Consider the following 20,305-nt stretch of genomic DNA (forward strand, 5'->3'; position numbering starts at 1 on the left):
TTGAGAGAGAGAGAGAGCATGAGCATGTGTGCCCAAGTAGGAGAGGGGCAGAGAGAGGGAAAGAGAGAATCCTAAGCGGGCTGCATGCTGACAGCATCAGTGGGGAGGGGGTGCTCAATTCCACGGACCTCAAGATCATGACCTGAGCTGAAATCAAAAGCCAGGTGCTCAACCGACTGAGCCACCCAGATGCCCCAAGAATTAAAGGATTTTAAAGCAAGAAAATGAAATAATAACACTAGTGCTTTAATAGCCTAATTGAAAAATGGGAAAGTATATGAAGAGTTCACAGAAGAAAATGTAAATGGCTCTTAAATATATGTAAAGACACTCCACCTCATTTTTAATAAGAGAAATATAAACTGAAGGTACAATGACATAATTTTAAGCTATATTTTAACCTATCAAATTGGCAAAATTCAAAGTCTCATAAGACACAATTTTGGTGAGGCTATAGGGAAATAATAGAGGATAAAATGGTGGAAACTCTAAAATGCAAATTGGCAATTAAATTATGAATGCGCATTCCCTTTTACCTAGTAGTAACTAAAAACATACACATGTAAAATGATGTATGTTCGTGGATATTCACTACAGAGAGAATTGTTTGCAAAGGTAAAAGGGGTCAATCAGTAGGGAACTGGCAAATCAAATTACAGTACAGATATCCAATAAGACACTAGAATTAAAAAAAAAAAAGCAACTTTGTGTTATTGATTAAAATAATGAAACTATAACAAATTTTAAAAAAGATATAGACCAGCATATTTAGAATGCAACTATTTGTGTATGTATGAAAGAGTATGTGTGTATATGTATATGAGTTATGTACTCAGAGAATCTCTTAGGAAGAATATCCAAGAAACCAGAAACAATGGGTCGTCTTTAAGGAAGAGACAGGATAGTTATAGTTCAGAGGTATGAAGGAAACTTCTATATCCTTTTGTCTGTTTTGAATTCTCACCAAAGTTGATATAACCTATTTAAAAATTGATAGGTGTGCTAAATAGCAATGTTGTATTCTGGAATAGAAAAAAGTATAGTAGTGGGGTGCCTGGGTGGCTCAGTCAGTTGAGCAGTCCAACTATTGATTTTGGCTCAGATCAAGATCCCAGGGTCGTGGGATCGAGCCCTGCATTGGGCTCTGTGCTGAGCATGGAGCCTGCTTAAGATTCTCACTCTCTCTCTCTCTCTCTCTCTCTCTTTCTCTCTTTCCCTCTCCCTTTGCCCTCTCCCTTACTGTCTCCCTCTTTCTCTAAAATAAGAAAAGAAAAAGTACAGTAGGAAAAAGTCTGGTGAAAACTTATAGTCTGGATTTTAGTTGTCATGTACCAATGTTAATTTCTTAATTTTGAAATTAAGCCAAAGCCAAACAAGCCAAATTTATGAGAGGTGTTAACATCAGGAGAAACTGAGTGAAGGTACCATTTTTGCAACTTTTTATAAACCTAAAATTATCTCAAAAATAAAAAATTTCATAAACCAATAAATAACTATTAAACAGCTATTAGGGCAGTTGCTGGGGCAATGGCTTGGAGAGAAGAGGGATTAGAATCAAAGAGGCCAGATGGGAAACTGGGAGTAATCTTGGCATGAGGTGCATTAGGGTAAAAGTTATGAAAATACAATGAAACGAGCTAATGTGGAGATGAGATTCATTTCAAAAGAAAAAAAATCAACAAAATACCTGCAATAGTAGAAAGCAGAGATGAGATCAGTGATGCCAGTGACAAAAGATGGAACTGAGAGGAGGAAGCTTATTTAAAAGGGAATGAAGTTCATTCATTCATTCATTCATTCATCCATTCATAAGTATTTGCTGGTACCCTCATGCCAGGCTCTATGCAAGGCACTGGGGATATGAATAAGTTTATAAATGCCAAGTAAGAAGTGACCCTAAAATGTCCAAGCTCAATTGTCCAAAAGGCATTTGGACATTACAGGGTGACAGTCCTGGTGAGGGCACAGAACTGGGGTAGCTGAGAAAGATGACAGAGACTGAGGAAAAAGAAGTGAAAACTGAGCCATGGGACAGAAACACAATTAGGGGGAGAGAGGAGTAGCAAAGGAGACAGGAAAGGAATGGTCAAAGGGGATAGAAAATAAGTAGGACATGGCAATTTCCTGGAAACCAAGATAAAAGAAAGATCAAAGAAGAAGGGTTCCATCAAATGCACTGTTCAAAAAATGAGGGTAGACAAAAGTCCATAAGACAGTTAACAAGAGAAATCGCTGATGGCAAAGGAGGTCACTCAAGAGAACTTTTTCACCTTCAGTAAAGCCTAAATGGAACCCAAATTACAGAAGTCAAAATTTTCTTACAAGAAAGCACTTCTAATTTAAAGGCCTTTGGGAAATGAGATCCCATCTATTATCATGCTTCTCAAACTGAGATACTTGAAACCACAAAATAGATCTGTATGCAACATCAATTTTGTTTGGAGGAAAATATATTGAAACAGAGGAATGCAAACTATGCATGAGTTCTGAAGACAAATCCTGAAATTTCAAGCATAGAATGTCTTATAGGAGGTCCCCTTCCAAATTCTAGGGCTACAAATTCATTCTCTGCTTCTTTAAAGGGGTTCTTGGGCAGAGATCTGAGAAGCACTGATGTAATGGCCAGCTATACTGAAATGTATCCTTTCTACTGAAATTCAGGATACCTAAAACTTAAAAAATAACTTTATGGGTGGCTCAGTCAAACATTTAACTCGATTTGGGTTCAGGTCGTGATCTCATGGTTCGTGAGTTCAAGCCCTGTGTCAAGCTCTGTGCTGACAGCTCAGAGCCTGGAGCCTACTTCAGATTCTGTGTCTCCCTCTCTCTCTGCCTTTCTCCCCCTCTCTCTCTCTCTCTCTCTCTCTCAAAAATGAACATTAAAAAAAAGAAAATGTCATGGAAAAACTATCTAGGGTTAGTGATTTTTGTAAAATCAATGGTCTACTCTGATGTCATGTGAATGGAGAAATTATCATCATTTCTTATCCTAGTGCAATTCTGATACTTAAGAGATTTTTACTGTTTAAAAGAAAATCAACTTTAAGAATGGTTAAAATGAACCAGCTTCTTTTCTAAGTGTTTGGGTTTTTAAACTAAAAGTTATATAGCAAACACCTCTCATATTCCATCTTATATACACTCTCTTACATTTCAAGGCTAAGAAAAAAAAAAAAAGCTAATGCAACGCTAAACCTAGAATACAGAATGACAGCTCTCACAAGTATTTCATTCAGCCCAGGCTGTTGGCTCTCACGATTAAAAACAACTAATAACTATGGGGGCGCGTTACCACTTCTTAACACCTGGCCTATAACTATCACTTCTTAACATGGCCTATAACCCTCTGCGGTCTCATTTTAAAGGAATTTTGACATTATCATATTTCGAGAAAGCAAATCTGAATTGATACTCTAGGGAATAAACAATACATTATTTTCTTTTCCCACTTGACCTTCATAATCACGAGATTGGTAGAATTCTCAATGATTCCCTTTTCGTCTTAAATATATATTCATGAATGTGAATTGAATACATGCACTTTGAATGTCAGGTAAGTGGAATTATTAATACCACCATGCAATTTGGTATTTCCTGAAAGAATTGAAGCATGTTTCTACAACCAGCAATTCAACTCTCAGGCACACCCCTGAGCAGAGCTTCTCAACTGCTGTGCCATGGTGCCCAGGTAGGCAACAAATAGGTTACAGGTGTGCCCAGATATGGCTCTCCTCAGCTCTCCAGCCAAGCAGAAGCTCCCAGGCCAGAGACACGGCTTTGTTCTTTTAAGGCAGCATGTGAAACAAACACTACCTATCATTTCCTATGTGTGCCATGACATGGAAAAGGTTGAGAAACATTGACAGAGAAGTTCTTGCACATGTGTAGCAGATACGTATACAGGAATATATGTATATATAGGAACAATGTTTGTAGTATCTAAAAACTGGTGCATCTCAAATGTCTATCGATCAATTCATCTGCTAATAAATTCTGGAGTACTTGTACAATGCAATATTATACAGCAGTGAAAACTAATGAGCAATAGCTATGTGCATTGACACAGATAAATATAAAAATATAATTCTGAGTAAAAAAAAAAATTCCCAGAAAAATACGCATGATAGGATTCCATTTTTATGAAGTTCCAAAACATGTTAAACTAATCAATATACCATTTGGGGATACACAGTGTGTGATAAAAACCACTGAAAAAAGAAAACTAACAAAAAAAAAATTCAGAACTTTAGTTACCTCTGAGGGAGCAAGAGAAGTTTGGGAGAAGAGAGGAGTATATACAGTATACTGGAGGTAAAGGTAACAGAGCTTTTTTAAAACTGGGCTATAGGGAAATGTAATATGTTTTCTACATAGTTACTCGATAAACCCTACAGATATTTTATAAACATTGTGTATCTACTCAATATTTAATAAGCATCTTTTATAAGAGCCCTACTTTGTCCAAAAGCAGACAGTGAAAGCATGTGCTGTCCCTGTAATAGTATGAAGTACATGGAATGGTAGGGAACAGAAAGCATGATATTCTACAGAACACTGCAGGTCAGGCCCTGAATCTTTCACAAAGGCCCTACAGACTCACACATGAGTGCAACAATAAGAGATTTGAAAGCTAGACAGTAATTAAAATTAAAACAAAATTTAATATGCTATCATTTTATGAGGCACCATATACACAAATTTTAACATTAACTAAAATATGGATTTAAAGAATCAGGACCGAATAAACTGCCAGCCTGTGGATGAATAACTCCTCTTGCTATTTTCTAAACAGTCAACATTTCATTGTGTATTTAGACCACACAAAAGACATTTACAGAATGACAATACTTTAATTCATCATGTATATCCAGCAAATGTTTGCTTAGTCAAATGCCTGTCTGTTTGTCAATGTCATTTAAGGGCAGGTTTATAAAGCTTCAAGAGCAAGAACTGGGTCTGTTTCAACTGATATGACTCCCAAGGAAAGCACAATGAAAACATTTTAAGAATTCTGTCTGTCCTCTGTCTCCTTTTATTTTAAGGACTAGACAGTGAAAAGCCATTTTTCTAAGCAGTGGATATTTTGCCAATATAAAAGAGATATAAGCACTTAACCTCCAATAGATACACTTAACCTCCAAATTAATTAAATTTATTATTTTTTATTTGAAATATAAAAGAAATCCAGTTTGAACTCTCCCTTAAAAAAAAAAAAAAACAACTAGCAGCAGATAGGTTAATGTTTACACAAAGCCACTTTTTTTCTCTCTTTTTTTTTTTCCTTTAAAGTTTTAATGGGTGAATGACCTTGCTGGAATTCCCCGTCAGTTCTGGAGTATCTGTTTGGAAATTTCAAATAGAAACTACTTTCACATGATACATTCAAATGGTATGCCAAGTGGTATCTGTCTCTGCACCTTCAACCTGGACGTTATATAACAGATGAATCAATAAACTTTACACAAAATGAAAGGCTTCTTTTTCTCCTTATGCTATTTAAGAAAAGATCACTTAAACGTGTTTGGCGTTATATATTTATAGAGCCAGTTACACATAGAAAACCTTCACATATTACCCTGTTCAAGAAAATTGCCCTTGATACAGCTTCAAGTTATCAAAGACAGACCAGTTTTTAAGCATGTCAAACACTGAACATTTCAGGCTGAAATGAGAATCTGAGCCAAGAATTAATTCCTGTTAACTAGTAAACATTAGTTACACAAGTAGAATAACTATCTTAAAATCTAGATAATATAAGGCATTTTTATTTTGCTTTATTTTGGAATTTCTTAAAATACTTACTTTCACTGAGAGGGAGTTATCTCAGATTTATTGTGCAAGGCTTTGGACACCCTGCCTTTTCCAGTGTGTGGCAATTATGAAACTAACTCGAAACCACCAATAATCAATAGGGTCATAAGTAACAGTGGGGATGATTTAGAACAGAAACAAAAGACTTCCCCAACAAAAATTTTCCCCACACCTCTTAGTTTCACCCTTGGCTCTTCTCTCCCTCATTTTCAGAAGATGAAAGTACATTAAATGTTGCCTAGGATTTTAGCCCAGTCATCTATCCTGCTCTCAAAAATTGGTTCAGGATAGATAAAAATGAAACATTTCACAATCTGAGTTTCTATAGAACTTGTCAGTGTCTCAGAAGTCAAGATGAAGGGTAGAGTGAATGGGGAAAGACTATCAGGGCAAGTTCAGGAGAGGAATCACTGCATTTGAACATTGTCCCTAGACTATTTCTCTACCATTTTATAATAATGCCTGGAATCTTCTCAGTATTACAGGTTTCTTAAAGAATTTAATCCATTAGTATGACATCACAATAGTTACAGGCTAGAATTAGAAGCCATTGAATTGTTCCTCTTGCCCAAGCTCACAATGTTTCCTGTCGCTACCTACGTCTAGTTAGGAAGAACAATGAATGGGATAGTAATTCAATGTCTAACTGTAGCCCTAATTTTTCAGAGGAAGTTGGAATAAAAATGTGATGGCGAGAGGCAGGGAAGAAAGAAAACTTAATCAAATTGCTTTCTCTCAAGCATTCCCCCTTCCATCTCCACGTCCCTATTCCCATCTAGTTAGCAAAAAGGAAAAAAAAAAACTTTTGCTATTAGTTTAGAAATATTAGTTATGTAACATAAACAATTCATAATTATTTCCTAACCTTTACATTCCAAAATGCTTTCTTTAAAAGTGGTGCAGGGGCGCCTGGGTGGCTCAGTCGGTTAAGCGGCCAACTTCAGCTCAGGTCATGACCTCTCGGTCCGTGAGTTCAAGCCCTGCGTCAGGCTCTGTGCTGACAGCTCAGAGCCTGGAGCCTGTTTCAGATTCTGTATCTCCCTCTCTCTGATCCTCCCCTGTTCATGCTCTGTCTCTCCCTGTCTCAAAAATAAATAAAACTTAAAAAAAAAAAAAAGTGGTGCAGTATAGGGACACCTGGGTGGCTCAGTCGGCTAAGTATCTGACTCTAATTTCAGCTCAGGTCATGGTCTCACAGTTGTGAGGTTAGGCTCTGCACTGGGCATGGAGCCTGCTTAAGATTCTCTCTTTCTCCCTCTCCCTCTGCTCCTCTCCACTCATGCTCTCTTTCTTTCTCAAAATAAAAATAAAAGAAAAGACGCAATGCAATATGGACAGATGTCTTAAAGCATATTAGTAAAAACAACGGCATCTCAGGCAAGGGAGGGGATTTTAAGAACACCTTTTATGATTTTTAATATATTTTGGCACACATATATTTATAACCAAAAAGATTCCAATAAGGTTATTTTCATTTTGGAAAATAAAAAATATAAGCCACTCAATGCAAAGATTTTTATATGATGTTACCTACCAAACAGTAAACTCTTAAATGTAAAAAGAAGTGTTTTGGCTTCTAGGATATAGTTTCATTTTCACAAATTATGGAAAGTATATTCAGAGCCCTTTGTTGTTGTTGTTGTTGTTGTTCAGGGCTTTCTCTTCTTGACCTCCTTTGTCCTAATGACTCCCATATTGATGTCTTCTGCTCAGACCTCTTTTTTCTTCTATGGTTAGTCTTGAAATTTCTTAACCAAAAACAGTAATAGCTAATGTATATTAAGCCAGACATTGTTCTGAACACTTTACCTAATCAATTGAATCTTTACAACAACCCCGGGAGATACTTCCAGTTTAAAAACATACTGTTATCCCCACTTTACAGATTAGGATCTGGAAGCAGAGGTGGTTAATACCCCATTTGCAACAGGGCAGAGTAGCAAAATTTGTGTTTTAAATAATTTGCTTGTCTTTTCCTTTTCCTTTGTTGTTGTTTTTTTTTTTTAATCTCTTTAGGAAGTATTCCCAAAGGAATGATACATGGAGGAAAAGGGTATGTGATTTTGTTATTTTCATTATGTATCTCCATGTTTTTTTCCCAGGATTTTTCTAATGCAGTGATTCTCAACTTATTGTCTCTGGACCAGCAGCATCACCATTACATGGGAACTTGTTAGAAATGCAAATTATCTATCAGGTCCCATCCAGCCCTACTAAATCAGAAACTCTAGGGTAAGGCCTACCAATATGTTTTTGTTCACACACACACGCACCTAATTTTTGTTAAATTACTCCTCTGGAGTGATTCTGATGCATATTAAAGTTTGAGAACCATTGTTCTAAAGGGTAAGATAACCATCGGTTATGCAAAAGATCCCATTTGGCCACATATTTAATGTACTGAGGTGTAACTGCCTATCTTTTACTAATTTTATTGCATCTCTTGGAAAGGGGCACTCATTTCCACAAATATTTATTAAGCATCTACTATGTGCTTGAGAATGAGTGCTTGAAGAGCTAACCGTCTAGTTGGACAAGGAGAAATGTAGTTTTTTACTATTTTTTTAAATGTTTATTAATTTTTGCGAGAGACAGTGTGAGTAGGGGGAAGGACAGAGAGAAAGGGGGACAGAGGATCCAAAACAGGCTTTGCATTGATAGCAGCGAGCCTGATGCGGGGCTCAAACCCATGAACCGTGAGATCATGACCTGAGCTAGAGTTGGAGGCTCAAGTGACTGAGCCACCCAGGCACCCCTACAGGGAGAAATTTAATAATTACAATGCCAGGTAGTAATTCAGTGACAGAGATGCACTGATGCTGAGGGGAAGTAAACTGTAGTAGGTTATGTCTTGATCTCTTAGGAATTGCTGTACTCTACCGCACCATTTGAGAAACGTTATTTTATGCCAGTATATCCTACCCCTCACCCAGGGCCCATGCCCCAAATCAGGGCATTACCATAGCAGCACTCACTGTTATACAGTGATTAACAAACTCAGCAAGGTAGTTCCTCCGTGGTTAGAATCCAGAGCCTGTGTAGAGAAAGGAGCCAGTGTCTAGAGCTCCTAAGAGTCTAAAGAGCTTTCCTATTCTACTCCACAGGTAACTTGACAATAATTCACCCTTTTCCCACCACTATCTCATGTTTTTCATGATTGTGTCAGATAGTTTCCAAAATATAAAAACTTTCAAATACCTTCTGTACCCTTCCAAGTTCATATTCTCCTCTATAATACTTTAATCACTATTCTGAATCTAGTGTTTATCAACCCCCCCAAAGTACTATTTTTCATCTTTATGAAAATGTATAAGGTGCTTTTGAAACTTATTTTACTTAACATTTCTTTTTGAGATTGATCCCTGTTGAGGTAAGAAGCTCTATAATGCATTGGTGAATTTATGCCATTGAATGAATAGCCCAGCAAAGTTTATTCATCCATTTTCCTCTTGATAGATGTTTGGGCTATTTCTTTTTTTCTTTCTCTTTTAAAATAGTGATGCAATAAGGGCATCTGGGTGGCACAGTCTATTAAGCGTCCGACTTCAGCTCAGGTCATGATCTCATGATCTCATGATCTCATGGTAAAGGGGTTTGAGCCCCATGTTGGGCTCTGCACTGACAGCACGGAGCCTGCTGGGGATTCTCTGTCTCCAGCCTCCCTCTGCCCCTCCCCTGCTTGCACACATGCACGTGCTCTCTCCCAGAAATAAATAAGCATTTAAAAAATAAAACAGTGATGCAATGAACATTTTAATATATCATTTCAGCAAATATGAAGGGCCACCACATTTTTAAAAAATGTGTCTGAATCTTCTTTCCCCTTTTTTATAGTTTATATACCTCTGCTAAAATTCTTCATCTGTTCATGCATATGTCCTACCTTTTCCACTAGATTCTTTAACATACTAGTCACAATTAAAGTTCCTGTCTGATAGTTCCAACATGAATCATCTCTGGTGCTGGGTCTGTCCGTTGCTTTGTATCTTAAAAATGGATGGGTTTTTTTTTCATATATTTTTAAATTTTTGATTGAATGCCACACACTGACTACAGAATAACCATACAAACTAGGGAAAAGAATAGTAACTCTTGGAAAAACGTGCATGCCTATTCTTCTGTCCTGCAACCAGGTAAACTGAAATTCCAAAGAGACATAATCTAGTCAGTAGGTGAGCTGGTTTTATTGTTGCTATAGTTACTTTCTGTGCCTCTTCCTCCAGCAGTGGGCAACAGCTACTTTGTGCTTAGTGTGGACCCCAGGATACTCAGGTTTTATTCAGTGTTCCTGCTCCACACTCAGCTTTCAGTGGTCACTGCATGTCTGTGCCACAGAAGGGGTTCTTTCTCTGCATCCTTGCCCCTTCTGAAGAGATAGACTGCTGTTGTTACTCAGTGTTAAGTGTATTCGTTCTCTTGGTCTGGCCTCAGTCTTAGGCAGGCCCTATACGTCTATGCCTCAGGTATAGACACCCCCAACCGCCCGTGGCAGTGAAACTCTGCCTTGTATCTATAAGGGAACACTGCAAAAACCCCTCCAGCACGCCAGACCCCATACTAACCACAAGTAGTAGCAGCAGCTAATGGTGGAGAGTTTCCTGTACCTCCCAGCGCAGAAAGCTTTTGCTTCTACCTTACCCTCAGAAGCAACGAATCTTTGCCTGGACCCTGAAAAACAAAGTTTCCTGTCCCTTCCCCAGTGGCTTAAGATTTTTGCTTCACACAAGAAAATTATTGGTGGGGCACCTGGGTGACTCAGTCGGTTAAGCATCTGACTTTGGCTCAGGTCATGATCTTGTGTGAGTTCAAGCCCTGGATCGGGCTCTGTGCTGACAGGGTCAGTAAGATGGCTAAATAGGAAGCCCCAGATCTAGCTCCCCCAATGAGACACTAACTTAACAATATATGGTCTAAAAGGCCTGTATGTGGCCTCCAAAAACCAGTTAAGAAGTTGTAGTACCCCGGAAAAACTCAAACCCAAGAACAGCCACATTGAATGGGTAAGAAAGCCATTTCATTTCACCTGTTGTAGCCCTTCCCCCAAGGTGGTACACTTCTGTGTGATCAGAAGTAAACACCCAATCCACAGCAACTCCATCGGAATGAGAAGAACAGAACATTCCAAATATTCGAAAGACTGCCTGAGAGACTGGTTTGTCTCATCTGACTTGGAATGCTGAGGCATACTTGGATGGATGCCTTGGGGTCACTGGAAATGGGAGTACAAAGAGTTGAGCTCTTGCACCAGAAAGCCTACAATACCACAGACGAACATCAGAGCGAGCAAAAGATTACCAACTCCTGAAAAAGCAACTGGAGAACCTTTCTAACTGGGAAGGCACGCAAACAAGCCCAGAGAAGATGCATACCCATGCCAAGTTTGAGAAGTCTCCAGAATCTTTAGTTGGCTGACTGATGAAAGTCTCCCCGTGTATGAAGCTAGTCCATAGAACTGAGAGAGGTAGCTGTTTTTTCAAATGCACAAATCCCAGCAAAATTCCCTGAAGAAACAGAAATGTGGCCCAAAGTCAGGGGAACAAAATAAATCTTCAGAAACTGATCCTGAAGGGATGGAAGTGCGTGAATCACCTGACAAAAAATGCAAAACAATCATCTTAAAGATGCTCACTGTGCTAAAAGAGAGCATGGTCAAATAAAAGAAATTAGGAAAATGATGCATGAACAAAATGAGAACACCAACAAAGACAGAAACAGAAATTCTAGAGCAGAAGAAAACGAATGGGAAAATCCCCAAATATGTGGAAATTAAACAACACACTCTTAACCATGGTCAAAGAAAAAAAATCACATAAGAAATTAGAAAACACTTTGAGACAAATGAAAACAGAAACACAACATACCAAAATTTATAGGGGGCAACAAAAGCAGTATTAAGAATGGAGCTTATAGCAGTAAATGCCTACATTTAAGAAGAAAAAAGAAAGAAAGGAAGAAAGGAAGGAAGAAAGATTAAAAGTTAAAAAAATAAAGAAGAAAAAAGATCTCAAATCAATAACCTAACTTGAAGAACTAGAAAAAGAACAAACTAAACCCAATTAGCAGGAAGGAAATAATAAAAATTGGTGCAGTAATAAACAAAATTTGGAAAAAATTTAAAAATCAACAAAATGAAAGGCTGATTTTTAAAAAGATCAACAAAATTGACAAGTCTTAGCTTCATGAAGAAAAATAAAAAAAGAGAAAATTCAGACAAAAATTCACAGTGGAAGAGGAGATACTACAACTGATACTGCAGAAATAAAAAAGTCAGAGAGTACTATGAGCAACTATCAACTATATACCAACATGTCTCCTCATATTCTTTTTTTTTTTTTTTGAGAAGCATGGAGCATAAATGAGTTTTCAAAAATACACATTTTCATTATTTCTCTAAGTCTAATGTTGGTTCAGTTCTCCTCTTTCAATCCTGAAAAGCAGGGCAGAACAGAAGATTTTATTTCAAAAAGTACCGTTTATGTCCAGGTCAAAGATAGAAAGGAGAAAGGTAAAAAAGAAGAAAAAATCAAAGAAGAGCACATTTTGCCAGTGGAACCCCACCTAGCTAAATATTCTCATCTTTTGCTTCAAAATACCAACCTTGTTTAACAAAGTACTGCAGTTAACTGAAAGGCTTGCAGTCTACACTCACACACATCCCCTGTTTATCTCTGACCTACAGTGATCTCCACAATTCTCAGACTCAGTTTTAAATGGCAAAAAGACAAAACAGAATTGGGAAAGTATACATCGCATGAACACAAAGGCATGTACTCTATGATGTCCCATTTAACTTCACATACACACAAATACACACACACATGCACGCACATACACACCAGGTAACTTTCATTTTGGTTACTATATCGGTGAAAGATTTCTTGAAGTCTAATTCATCTGCTTTACTCCCAATCCTTCACCTCGATTCAATTGTTAATTATATAAAAGTCTATTTCTTTTTTTCCAGTTTTATTGATATAATTAACATATATAACCTTGCATCGGTTAAAGTGTAGGGCAATCATTTGATACATGTATATACTGCAGAATGAAAACTCTTTTTTTTTTTTTAAATTTATTTATTTTGAGAGAGAATGAGTGTGAGTGGGGGAGGGGCAGGGAGAGGAGGAGACAGAATTCCAAGCAGGCTCTGCATTGTCAGGGCAGAGCCCTACACAGGGCTCCAACCCACAAACTGCGAGATCATGACCTGAGCTGAAAGTCGGACTTTTAACCGACTGAGCCACCCAGGCGCCCATGAAAAATCAATTTCTAAGTTGCCAATTCTCTACCTCAAGAGGAAGGCCATAACCACTGGAATCTCATACTATCTCGTGATTAGAGTCAGAGAAACTAGAATAATTAATGTCCTGGTAGGTTTCTTTGACAGTGGACTTTCAAAATTATTCCATTACTAAGTTTGAATCAACCTTGGAAATGTCCTGCACACAATATAAGCATGGTGGCCATGACTGTCATCCCTCAGATGTAGCAGAGGCTTTATTATGGATAGACTGTTCATGTTTTATACCAATGGAGAATTTCCTAATACAGATAGCAAGTTCTTTCTAGGAGAGTAATTTCATGGGAGCGCCTGGGTGGCTCAGTCAGGTAAGCATCTGGCTCCTGATTTTGGCTCAGGCCAAGATCTCATAGTCAAGCCCCGAGTTTGGCTCTTCACTGACAGCATGGAGCCTACTTGGGATTCTCTCTCCCTCTCTCTGCCCCTCCTGGACTCATGTGTGTGTTCTCTCTCTCTCTCAAAATAAATAAATAATACATTTTTAAAAGAAGAGTAATTTCATGACTTCCGATTGTTAAATCAAGTAGGTTTTCTGGTTTTCTATGTATGACCCCAATGTCTGTGACCTGTGCCACAGAACAAAGTTCATTATTCCAGTCCAATGATCATTTCTGATCAAGTTAAATTCTTTAATAAGCCAAATTTACAACCTGCCTCTTGTTCTGGGTGCTGGGGAGAAACAATGCTGAATAGTGTGTCAGTCAGAGATAAGTACCATGGAGAAAAATAAAGCAGGGAAGGGGAAGAGAAATGTCATGGGGTGGTGATGAGGTTACAATTTTAAATAAGATGGTCAGAGAGGGACTTATTGAGGGGACAAACCATGACGTGAAGGAACTGAAGATGAGAGATTAAACCCACATAGATATCTAAGGCAAGAGCATCTCAGGCACAGGGAATATCAAGTACCAAGTTCCCAAGGCAGAACAGAGATTTGTGTTTCTGAGGGTCAGCCAGGAGACCATCAGATGATTGAGAGATAAGGGGAGAGCAAAGGCAGCTCAGGTAAGGCCCTGGAGACCATCATAAAGACTCTGGCTTATAAATGGAATGAGATGAGAAGCAACTGGAAGGTTCTGAAGAGAAGAAATTACATAAATTAGAAGAAAATACAGTCTCTGAAATATCTAAATGAAAAGAGTGGTAGTTGTGGGAAGCATTAGTCTGCAAATATTTACTGAATCCACACTATTTACTAGGATTTTCCTAGGCACAGAGCCCAACACAGGGCTTGAACCCACAAATCTTGAGATTATGATGTGAGTCAAAGTCAGATGCTTAACCGACTGAGCCACCCAGGCACCCCTAGAGTTGTGTTTTTTGAAGATGACTCAAAAGAAATTAGAGTTGTATTTTTAGAAGATGACTCTAGGGGCACCTGGGTGGCTCAGTCGGTTGAGCCTCCGACTTCGGCTCAGGTCATGATCTCTCAGTTCGTGAGTTCAAGCCCCGCGTCCGACTCTGTGCTGACAGCTCAGAGCCTGGAGCCTGCTTCGGATTCTGTGACTCCCTCTCTCTCTGCCCCTCCCCTGCTTGTGCTCTGTCCCTCTCTCTCAAAAATGAATAAACGTTAAAAAAAATTTTTTTTAAGATGACTCTAAAAGCAATGAGATTAGAGGAGTAAGGAGTGTGTACAGCAGGCCAATCAGCTATTAAAGAAGTGAGGGCAAAGATAATGGAGGTGTAAATTAGTGTAGTGGATGTGGGACTAGAAAGACGTGGAGAGTTTGAAAGATACTTAGGAGGGAGAAAAGACAGAATATGATGATGGATTAAATTCCTGAGAGTTGAGGAAGAAAGTCAAGAATGGCTGAGGTTGCCTACTTTTCTTGACTTTTTGTGTAGATAGATCCTATCTCCTTCACAGAGAGAATATAGATACCGATGTGATTCCTTCTGCAGAGGAGGAATAAGAAAAAGCTGATCATATATGCTAATAAGCCTATATGCCATTGCTGCCAATTGTTATACACAAATTGCACAAGTTATGCAATTTGTTCTGTTTCCACCGATGTATGAAATTTGGCTATGACTGTTCAGCAAAATGAAGCAGCTGGATTCTACATCTTAAATCTTCTGATAAATATTCATGTTGCTAGTATTATATAGATTTATATAATACAAATTATGTACATGATTTAAGCACATTTACATTATACATGCTTACAAAGCAGGGAACATCAATGTTTTCTACAGCATTCCATCAAAGCTTAAGTAAATAATCCCAAGGCACCAAATATAAATTTTCAGTACACTATAGCACTAAAGAATTAGTTCTTTAAAAGTCACCTTATTCCTACCAATGCTGTCACCAAAAAAGTAGATTATCTGTTTTTAGGAAAAGTTGAATAATACTGGTGACTTAGTTAAGTCATTAAAGATAAATTTAGTCACTCAAAGAAAGACAACTTGACATTTTCTCTTTTAGAGACCATCAAACTCCTAGTCGTGCTAACTATATTCTCTATAGCCTGTCTCCCTGGAGTCCTCAAACAATTTTAACCTAAATGGGAGTTTTTTGTTTTGATAAAAGCAAAAGATTTTCAAAAGAAAATACATTTGATACAATCTTTCTACTAGTATGAGGTTGAACCAACCTTAAATGTTTTTAACATTTAAGAGTTGATGTGTCAGAGTTGATGGTATTAGAATATTAAATAAAATACCCAGAAGGCCTAGAGGCTTTCTTTGTGCTCTGAAATGAAAAAAATCTCATTAATTAGGCTAAAAATCAGATTGATATTAATTGTCAATTCCTTTGTCACAAGTAGCAGTAGTATGAAGTAAAAAAGAAACGGTGTCCTGAGAATCCAAATGGGTAGAAAAGCATTAATGCGAAAATAAGACACCTGGATTAGCAACTGCAACTCATAGGAAAAAAATACATTTTATTTATGACGAAGTACACAAATACAAACACACACACATTCATACATACATATTACTGTACTCTTACTGTGTGGGATGCAGGGTGAAATTTTTTGCTCTATGTTCCTTCACTTAAAAAAAATGCTGGTCACAACTTAGTAGGCAAATGTTGTGAGCTACGAATGTATTACAACACGTAACTGCTCTAGAGCAATATAAATGCTAACTTACAATTTTAGGGAAATTTACAGTTTTCCTCCTTCTTAGAATTAGCCTGCAAGAGTACTCTGAGTACTCAGTGAAAACAAAAATTAACATAGCCTTGTTCCCATGTATGTAGCCTGGATGTGGTGTCCACTTTCAATGTGCTTAAATCATCTACCTTCCCAGGCCCAAGACCTGAGGGAATGACTTGTAACAGGACTCTATGTCTATACTGCACATTTATATAAAAGTCCTTTTTATATACATTATTTCATTTGACCCTCACAACAACCCTGGAAGGTAGGCAGGGAAGATATTATCAGATTTACTTTACAGATGAAATTAAGGTTGAGAGGGTATGTGACTTTCCCAGTTACAAAATATCTAGTAAGAGGCAGAGAATAAGCATCATTAACTTTTAGGTCAAGGGCTCTTCTCTCTAAGCCACTGACAATATAATCTGACCTCAAATATTTTTACCACTTCACTCTCACCGTTTTTTGTTGATTCAGGTTTTTATAGGCTACAACAAAAGACCTGATTCTAAACTTATCATGCCCAGTTTATGCTTCTCTACTGATGAAAACTATGGCCACTGGACATATATTCTTTTGGAAGGCACTGTTCCTTGGCTCCAATCTGAAGGAACATAAGCAATATGAAAGACCCAAGGCAATTGAAAGGAAATTGAAGAGAAATCAGAGGAAAGGATATAAAATGGAATGCTTTGGTGGATTTTAGTCCCTGTAAGCTTTTACTTTTGTAAGAAGATTCAATGGAGAGCTTTAATGCAGATGAAACTTGAGGCTTTTGAAGAGGATCTAAGTCTTGATGAAGTTATTCAAACTCAAATCTTGAATGCATAATGATGGAGGGCCCCACGGTCTTCAAAAATGTGTACTTGATGCTTAAAACACACACACACACACACACACACACACACACACACACACACACACACACACAAATTCTACTAGCAAGCCTAATCAATTTTTTTAAGGGTTCTGAAAAGCTTTAACTCTTTGGCCAATAATTAATACCATGCTGAAAGAATAGAAAGAGAAAACCCAAGTGAAATAAAGAAAAAGAAAAGGAAACAAAGATTTTAAGAGATATAGTATACAGAATGGCTAAATATGCTCACTGGCTTATCTAATTAATATTCTTCACTTCAAATTGCAGAAATCAAACTTCTTATAGAACCAACCGGGGCTGTAGTCAGATAAACTGACTTAATGATAATTTCCTGAATCCCTCTGATCACTAGCCACGGTATTCGATAGTCTAAAACAGCTTTTGATCTTTGAAAGCATGGCCAAAATATTTGTTGGAAGAGACAGCATAAAATAACGTTGCTTTTGTGGGGTACAGAAAGAAACTGAACTAGGAATATTATGGTTTGAAAATATTTAACAAGGGAGAAAAGACAACACCATACAGTGGAAAAATTCAGACCAGTTTGCAGGTTTTAATGAAAAACATATAGTAAATCTCACTGACTACCTTAGTGCTCATTGTTTCTTTTTATTTTATGTGCTCCTATAAACCTGCCTTTTTTCCAAGAAAACTTTTAAGCTTTTAAAAATTAACAATAATAATAGCAACTAATATATACTGATTCTATACTTTGTGCTGGGCACTACTCTAAGAATTTTATGTAGATTAATTTATTTAACCCTCACAACAATCTTATGAATTTGATAATTGTGTTATCCTCAATTTACAAAGGAAGAAACTGAGGCACACAAAAATTAAGAAAATCTGATAGTTTACCTGGCTGGTAAATAGTGGAATTAGGATTCAAACTCAGGCCCTCTGTCTCAAGACTATCAATCTATACCCACTAATATAAAATTGGTTTCAGTGCAACAAAATCGACCAAGACTAAGGCTTTCTTCAAATCAGCATTCTGCCATGTCACAATCTTTCACTGCATGTTCTGATTAGAAAGGATAGTGACTAATTTCAGTTTCCAAACAGGAGTAATGTAGAATCAGTTTCAGCAGTCACTACTCCAAAGTGACAACATGCAGGAATGTCAAAGGACTTTAAAAATAACATACCACTAAAATATTAATAATGGTAGGGGATTATAGGTGACTATTTCTCTTTTGGTGATACATAAATATAAATATATATATATGTCTATATTTATATCACCCCAAAATATATTTCTATATTCTAGTTTTTGTCAAGTGGACATGGGTCACTTGTATAATAAAAAAAAAGGCTGTTACACATGTATCACCATTATTAGCATGGATATATATTGAACTTACAATAACACTTGGCCCACTCACAATTTGCTGCTTCTAGCATACTGTGGGGTAAGATACCAGTTAATTAAGCCCTTTTAAAAAAAAGTCAATAAACTGACTAAGGACCTAAGAAAAAGCCTATGGGTTTTGCGTCTTAAAATTTGGCAAGTCAGGTAATTTTTAAATTTACTTCCTGGTTTAGGTAAGTTGAGATTAGTGGATAAGTGATGGGTGGATAAGTTAGCTATCAGTATTTAATGACAGGGATGATACGGGCACCTGGGTGGCTCAGTTGGTTAAGCGTCCGACTTTGGCTCAGGTCATGATCTCGCCATTCCTGAGTTTAAGCCCTGCATTGGGCTCTGTGCTGACAGCTTGCAGCCTGGAGCCTGTTTCAGATTCTGTGTCTCCCTCTCTCTCTCTGCCCTTGCCCTGCTTGCGCGCGCTCTCTCTCGCTCTCAAAAATAAATAAATATTTAAAAAAACTTTAAAGACAGGGATGATAGAATGTATACTCATACTGTGATAAATACTTCATTGCAGTATAAAAAGAAAGTTTTAGGATTTGAAAGGAACCTTTATAATAATCTAGTACAATCTCCCATACAATGAGAATCCCCTATACAACAGTCCTGATGTTCAATGCTCAATCTCTGCTTAAGCAGCCCTAATGACCTCAAGTTCACTGCCTCTAGACACAATCTGCTCCCCTGCTGACTAGTTTCCTACCTTTATTTGGCCTCACACAACAGATAAGTATGCTTCCTAGCCTACAGTTTCTCCAACTCTTCCAAAGTCTTCTATTTTCTGAACAAAATGGTCCAGTCCCCTCCATCTAGATCACCACAGTTATCCTTTTACATAATCACAAAACTGATTAAAAACAATTCTTGTGTTCTTCAAGGTATAAATAACAATGAAATCAGGTTCTGTAGAATAATGTCTTGTTAGTTAGTGGATCTAGTTCATCCATCTTGGCCATATACAATTGGAAAGGTAGTAAAGACTTATGGTCCGAGCTCAAATTCAAATTGAACAGCCATGTATTTTTGAGTGCTCCTTTCTTTTCTCTCCCCCAAAACAATACCACAGAACAGAATCTTAAGACATACCTTCATCCATAATCTTACATGTAGCTAGATTTTAATTTTCTCTCAGGCTTCTATCTACCTTGCCATCACTTGAACTTGTGAATGATCTTAAAACATCCCAAATTCTTTAAGTTGCTCTCATAATCATGAATTAGCCCACAACAGGCCCAGCTCTGAGGTCTTAAAATTCTGACTTTTTTTTTTCTCCTGTGCTAACTGGATATCTTTCTATCCAGAACTTCTGGTTTTACAGAAAATTGTATATACACTATATACATTATTATTGTATACATTATACATTTATATACATTTTATATACATTATGTGTAAAATAAAATATATATGCATTTTATAAATCCATATCTATATGCATAGACAAACACATATACATGTATCTTCCCCAATTCTATGTTATCTACATGTAACTTTCCTGTTCACTGCTCCTTTCTTTCTATGTGTTACCTTTACCATATCCATCTTGACTCTGGAAAACACAGTCTACCCTTGGATTCAATTCATTGCAAGAAAAGGAGTCCAACTCTAGGCATCCTGCCCAATGATTTCCACTTTGTGGCTTGTAGTGATTAATCTCATTGACCTCAAGAAGCAAAGCATCATTTAACTTAAAGGATTATATGCAAAATACTCTGCCAAAGTATGTATAAAACACCTAACATACCATAATCTGTTCTATTGCATTAATCATGACTCAGTCCCCCTGATAAGTGGCCTTCATTTTGATTTCATGAAATACACAATCGGTGGTATCCTAG

The 20,305-nt window shown here is 37.3% G+C and overlaps 1 protein-coding gene across 11 annotated transcripts in view; it reads right to left on the reverse strand.

Annotated features, from left to right (window-relative positions):
* The window catches only part of MAP3K13 (mitogen-activated protein kinase kinase kinase 13), a 169,093-nt gene that overhangs the window by 144,709 nt on the left and 4,079 nt on the right, over positions 1-20,305 (reverse strand). The window contains exon 2 of one of the 11 annotated variants that reach the window (XM_053221115.1): positions 11,181-11,312. The exons of 9 other annotated variants lie outside the window; for them this stretch is intronic. The gene's annotated coding sequence lies outside the window, so the exon portion shown is untranslated. Of the gene's footprint in view, positions 1-11,180; positions 11,748-20,305 lie in introns of those variants that run through there. One more of the 11 variants, XM_053221122.1, reaches the window with a different exon arrangement.

Source organism: Acinonyx jubatus, chromosome C2 (genome assembly GCF_027475565.1).
Source record: "Acinonyx jubatus isolate Ajub_Pintada_27869175 chromosome C2, VMU_Ajub_asm_v1.0, whole genome shotgun sequence".
NCBI classification, from domain to species: Eukaryota; Metazoa; Chordata; class Mammalia; order Carnivora; family Felidae; genus Acinonyx; species Acinonyx jubatus.